Here is a 6,658-nt window from a genome sequence, read left to right on the forward strand (position 1 = left end):
TTTCAATTCCACACAAGAGGGGGGGTGATTTGTATGGTGTCCAATTGTTTGCGTGCACTGATTATAGAAGGGCCTGGTTCTTCTACGAGTTCCTTACACTGCAGTTGCGGAATAAGAAATACAAAAAGTAAAGAACACACGTATTTTTATATAAAAAATACCCGGCTCAGAAGGTGAAAAAACCACGACCTACTTTCCAGTAGGATATTTCCAAAACTTCACTATAACTCTGAGCCAAAACAACAGTGTTTACAAGCCTCTTGTAAACCTAAGGATTACCTTTAACCCTTATAGTAACCAGCTAAAGGTTGTTGCGACTGCTTTAAGTTAACTCTAACTTGAACAATACAACTCAAGCACCTAATACAATTTGATTCTAAGAAAGCTGAAAGGTACAACTCAAAAGTCCTACTACAATTGAACTAGAATAAAAGACAGACACATGAAATTGGTTCTTCTATCTGGTTCATGTAGCTCCAGGTTCGCACACTTGAAACACACAGGAATTGCTTGCAAAATGCCTTGCTATTTTGCTCTCAATTCTTGCTTAAATTGAACGTTTGTGCGTCACCTGTAAAAGAGAACACAACTAAAATATATAGAGCTAGTAGGATTAGGATTAACTAGAGCTCTAATGCTATACTCTTCCTTGGTGAAAGAGTTCTAATTAACTTCAATCTCTAACTCTTTCCTTATCTAGGATAGAGTTCTCTTCAAGTAAGGAGTCCTGTTCCTTATCAATTATGCAACCTTTTCGTTCAGGGAATATCAGATATAACTACTTATACTTATCCCTTCATGTGCATGCCTTGTGCTTGAATCTGATCGTGACATGTGTACACTATCCATGAACCTGGTTCATGTATGTGTTCCTTTGTCAATCTTCAAAACCAAAACCACTTAGGTCAATAAATTTCCCCTTTTTTATGATTACAAACTTTGTGCTTTTCAGAATCATGAAACCTCTTTCAACTCAGCTCAACATCAACACAATGTTAGAAGTAGGGATGACAATGCGGCGGGGCAGGTGCGGGGCGGGTTCTAATTTTTTTAAAAATAATTAACGCGGGGCGAGGCGGGTTGCGGGTCGCGGGTCGCGAGTCGCGCGTCAAGATTTTAATTTTTTGAACTAAAACCTAAAAGGTTAAAATGCTACCAGGTTTCTCTGAAAAGACAGTCACGCAACCACTACTCCAAGCTTTCTCCCCTCTCTCTGTCTCTCACAATCTCAATCTCACGAGTCACGATCTCATTCTCTAGTAAGTGCTAATACCATAGAATTTCTTATTGAAATTTCTTTTTTCTTCTGCAAAATCAAGCTGAATGTTTTTACAAGGTTTCCTACTTTAATTTGCTAGTGCAGCAGCTTTAAATTTTCATTGTTTAATGAACAAGACCACAAGGTATATGATTATAAATGCTACTTCTTGTACATAACGACTTTATTAATTATTGTTTTTAAGTAATTCGAAGACTATTTGTTGACTTTCCTTTTGGACTCATTTTGGACCAGCTTGTTAGGGTTTTGGTTGATTTTTTGTTAAATTATGCTAAAATGTAAGGGGTTCGTATTGAGTATACTTTGGTGGGAAAGTTTACCTCTTTTGGCTGTTAGGTCATGCATACTGAAGTTTTCTACTTTGGTCTCTTTCTTTATCTTGAACATATGAATTTCTCCTTTTTATTATCTCCATAAATGATTAGCTATTTTCTAATTAAAAAATTACCGAATTTACCATTTTGTGCTGGAATTCAATAGAGTTGTAATTTCATGCGTTTCCATTCAACTATGACTTAATCTCAATCTAGAAGATTCTTTGTAACTAGTAATTTGATTGTTTTCATATGGCCATAGGCCTACCACAACTCTCCACTTTATTCGAGCTTGGGATATGCTATGATTTGCATATAGGAAGAGTTTTTATGCTTAAACAAGTTTTCTCCCTTATATTTGGCGAGCTGTGTTGATTTTCATAGTCTATTTGAACTTATTGTTACATCAATACCTACTTCATTCTTGTAATTGATCTATTGCTTTTATTTTTATTTTTATAGAAAATTATGGAGTCTCAGGACGAACAAAATCTAGTGTGTCCATCTTCAAGTACAATTTCTATTGAGACTGAGAGTCAAAGGCTTATGCAGTCTGATGAAGTTACTATGGAAGTTAGTGATGAAACGGGTAAAAGAAAACTTATTTCTAAAGCATAGAAATATTTCAAAGTGGTGAAGCTTGATGGTGTTCCCTTTGGTGTTTGTAAGTATTGTAATACTCGTATCAAATCAACAAGAAAATATGGGACATCATCTTTGTGGGATCATATTCGTAGATGTCGTAAGAAGCCAAGTGACTAAGAAGATGGGGGTGGTTTGGGGGGTGACGATGGTAGCCAACAATATTATTTTGATCAGGATATTTCACGTAGGGAACTTGCTCATGCCATCATTTTGTATGAGTACCCTTTGTCGATGTCGATCATATTGGATTTAGGAAGTTTGTTGCTAGTCTCCAGCCATTATTTAAAATGGTGTCTAGGAACACAATCAAGAATGATATTTTAAAGATTTTTGACAATTTGAAATCAAAAACTTTTAAGTTGTTGGAAAAACTCATAAGTAAAATTGCAATAACAATTGATATGTGGACTTCAAACAATACCAAAAAGGGTTCATGGCTATTATGACACATTTTAGTGATGATTCATGGAGGCTTCAAAGCCATATTCTTAGATTTATTTATGTTCCTGCTCCACATGATAATGATACTTTGTGTAGTGCGTTGCTTAATTGCTTGTTAGAGTGGAATCTTGAAAGAAGAATATCAACAATTACAGTTGATAATTCTAGTACAAACAATGCTATGATGAAAATCTTGTTAGATGAGAAACTTTGTAAGAGGGATTTATTGTTGATGGGTCGAATTTTGCATGTGCGTTGTGTCGCACACATCTTAATTTGATTGTGCAAGAAAGACTAAAGGTGATAGAATATGGTATTAGCAATGTGCGTTATAGTGTCTTATACTGGATATCATCTTCAGGCAGAATTGAAAGGTTTGAAGAAGCTTCACGGTTGCTACATATTTCTTGTACTAAAAAGTTGTCGTTAGAACTCAAAATATCTTATGTTGAGAACACCCCTAGATTACAAATAGGTGCTTACGAAGTTGAGTATAAATGACACCAATTATCGTTGTTTTCCAACCGAAGGGCAATGGAGTGCAGCACGAGAAGTTTGTGAAAAGTTGAAGTTGTTTCACCGTATCACTGAACAATTCCCAGGGAGTCAATATCCAACTTCAACTCAATACTTTTTAAAAGTTTGTGATATTAAGCTAGAACTGGAAGTTTGGGTGAAACGTTTAAATCCTTTGATTAGCTCTATGATATCATCAATATTGTTAAAATTTTAAAAATATTGGGATGATATGCATATTTTGATAGGTGTAGCTGCTATCTTTGATCCGAGATATAAGGTGAAGTTAGTGGAGTTCTATCTTATACAAATTTATGGTGAAGAAGCTTTAGATAAAATTCATGAAGTTCAAAATCATTGTTTTGATCTCATTCAAGAGTATAAGAGTAGAGTGGTTGCTTCACATGATTTATTTCAGGCATCTAGTTCTAATGAAGTTGCTAGTGTTGTTGAGGGTGATTGACTGTCTAGTTTTGATAGGTTTGTCACATCGAGTAGCGCGAACGTGGACACAATATCGTAGTTGGATTCATATTTAGAAGAAAATGTGCTACCTCGTACGCCATCATTTGACAATTTAAGCTGGTGGAAGACAATCAGATTAAAATTTCCTACTTTGCAAAGATGGCTCGTGACCTCTTAGCCATTCCTGTCTCTACCGTTGCTTCAGAATCGGCCTTTAGCATTAGCAGGAGATTGATTAGCCCGCATCGTAGTAGACTTCATCCTACTACTTTAGAGGCTTTGATGTGTGCTCGCACTTGGTTATGGAACGAGATAAATGATAAGTAACTTTTTTAATGACTTACTATGTTAATAATAGTTTTCAATTTCTTATACTATTATACTTTTCTTTTTAGGTTCGACTTCAAGTATTGATAGAGTTTCATGTCCGACGTTGCTTGATGAAGAAGAGTTGCTTGATAGAAGATTAGAAGTTGTCCATGAGGATCTACTATTAAGTTTTTTTTCATTGAGTTTATTTTCTTATAGGGAAGCTAGAGGGATATTTTAGTTTCTGACTTTTCTATGTACTTATATGATGAATTCTAATAGTTTAACTTATAATTGACATGTTGTTTTTCTGTCTTGCAGGATGGTGGTACTTCTCGTAGAATCATAATTATTCAAGTTGTAACAGAATATTTATTTACCTGTTTTGTATTGAATGGAGGCAACAAAGTAATTCAAGATTCATATGTACATGTACTATCTAAGAGTCCTGACAAATTGGAAGGATTGGCATCCCCAAATTTCATATTGCTAATTGACCTGTTTTAGATCTTTTTAAATTTCTGTTTTCTACAATTTTACTAACAATTCTCCCTCTATGTGAAAGTAAATGAACTACTATCCTTGCAAGTTATGAATTCCATTTAGTTTTTGTTTTTCTACCCTTCCCCTACTTCTTGAGTTCTTGGGATGTACTCTGTCATTATTACTATTTTGGATTAATTATTGGTTGTTTGTTGAATTGTGTTTAATAGAAGTTATTTTAGATTTTCAATACTGCTCAGCGGACAACCATATGTGATTTGCTGCCTTGGATTATTGATGACTACATGTTTGCATATGAGAGTTACTGGTTTCTATTCAATTCATTCTATTTAGGAATTGAATTGAATAGCATTGGTGTGAGTTTTGAATGTGAGCTGCTAATTGTTGCAGCTAAGAACGGCTGAAGAATGGCAAACTTTATGGTAAAGAGATTGTCTTTTGGTAGAGCCCAGATGAGATGTACTCTTGCTTTATGGGATTAGTTAGAATTCCTTTTTTTTTTTTCGGATTCTATGATCTCTGTTCCAAGAGAATTTGATGCTTAAGTCTCAAATGAAAGGTCAAAGTACATATAGCTTACCAAGAAATATGTAAGAAATGCAAAAGTGCTAAATTGTTAGCTTCTCATAAAGGAACCAAAAATTGTTTGTAAGAAAAGCAACTTTAATTTATAATAGACAGTTACACAATATGAAAGTTGAAAAATATGAGGTAACATAGAATTACTCCATATGCACAAAAGTAAGTGGAGTTAACACCAACGAAAGAAAGAAAAATTAAGAAAAACTGCATAAATTTTTTTAAAAAAGAATATATAAATTATAATGCATTGGAATATGGTATCTTTTGATAATATTCTCAAATTAGAAAAATTTAAATTTTTTTATGCGGGGCAAGTTTGCGCGGGGCGGTTTAAAAACAACAAATTATACTTTGCGGGGCAGGTTGAAACCTTCACGGGTTTGCCCCGTAACCGCACCGCCCCGCACTGTTTGCCATTCCTAGTTGGAAGACTTTCCATTTTAAAGTCACAAATCATCAAGGACCATGTTCATTAGGTTATAAACATTACATTTCAAAGCAAAAGCACAACCTATCTTCCCCCGTTGGCATCATCGAAAAGTTCCATAATTAAGTTAAGTAACCAGATTTTAGCAGATCTTACTCATGGCCACTGAGGCTACTTCAAATGCAATCATGAATTTAATTTTCTCTTATCAATCTAAGAATATTAGCCATCTAAGAAATATCAACAAACAATTAGAGCAAAAGCAGTGACTATCATTGATGAGATTCATCCACAAAGCATAAACAGAAATAAAAGTACTGAACCATAAGCAAACTGAAAAAAAAAATCCCACTTAGATCAGTGGTTACAAACTAGGCTAGGAAGGGTTTAAGACTGGGAAGGACCAATTCTTGGTTCTTGGCCTGAAGCAGTTTCAGCATATCTTGAAATATTCCCTCATTCTTCTCCCTTTCCTTTGCAAGCTCAGATTTGAGAGAGTCTCTCTCAGCCTCTACTTCAGCCAACCTAGTCTTCAATCATTCAATCGCAGCATCCTTAGCCCCACTCTCCTGCTCCAAAGCTCTCACTTTGCTATTCTTGGGCACCCTCTTGGATGAACTAGGTTATTTGGGTGCAGTAATGACTTCATAGTCACAGTCAATCAAAGTGTTGGAACCCACGTAATATTTACTTGTGCAAACATCCCACTTCTTGAGGGGAACCTTAAAGTGAGCAAGCACAACAGTGAGAATAAAACCATTGGGGACGCCATGAGTTTTAGTTCCACAAACCACCCTATTTAGGAGCTGGATTATGAATCCCGACCAAGCACTCCATAAGGACCAGGTCCATGAAGGCAGCAATGTGCCTTCTCTCCTGCCTAGGTAGAACAATTTTGTTGACAAACTTAAAGAGCACTTTGTGGGCAGGTTTCATTTCACTTTTATAAACAGTCCTAGGTTCTTGCTCCAAATCCCCATCAGCAAACTTCCTGGTGATGGCTAGTGAGGTAGGAAGACCTTCTAGACTATGCCATTCAACTTAGTGAAATCATTGTATCCATCAACATGCACTCCTAGAATCTCCCCCTAGCTCTTTATCATCAAAGCTCACCATCACTCATTTTACTTCACTGTTAACCCTTCCATGTACACTCCCACAATTAGCAAAGAACTC

The 6,658-nt window shown here is 35.6% G+C and overlaps 1 long non-coding RNA gene across 2 annotated transcripts; it reads left to right on the top strand.

Moving 5' to 3' along the window:
- Positions 1–1,138: 1,138 nt before the first annotated feature.
- Positions 1,139–4,487, top strand: LOC107808550 (uncharacterized). 2 transcript variants are annotated; one of them, XR_001653167.2, is made up of 3 exons: positions 1,139–1,259; positions 2,056–2,257; positions 3,676–4,487. It is a non-coding gene; the product is annotated as an uncharacterized LOC107808550 (long non-coding RNA). The 2 variants fall into 2 exon arrangements; XR_001653166.2 differs by having other exon boundaries at positions 2,056–4,487.
- Positions 4,488–6,658: the final 2,171 nt, after the last annotated feature.

This window comes from Nicotiana tabacum, chromosome 12, assembly GCF_000715075.1.
Source record: "Nicotiana tabacum cultivar K326 chromosome 12, ASM71507v2, whole genome shotgun sequence".
Classification (NCBI taxonomy): Eukaryota; Viridiplantae; Streptophyta; class Magnoliopsida; order Solanales; family Solanaceae; genus Nicotiana; species Nicotiana tabacum.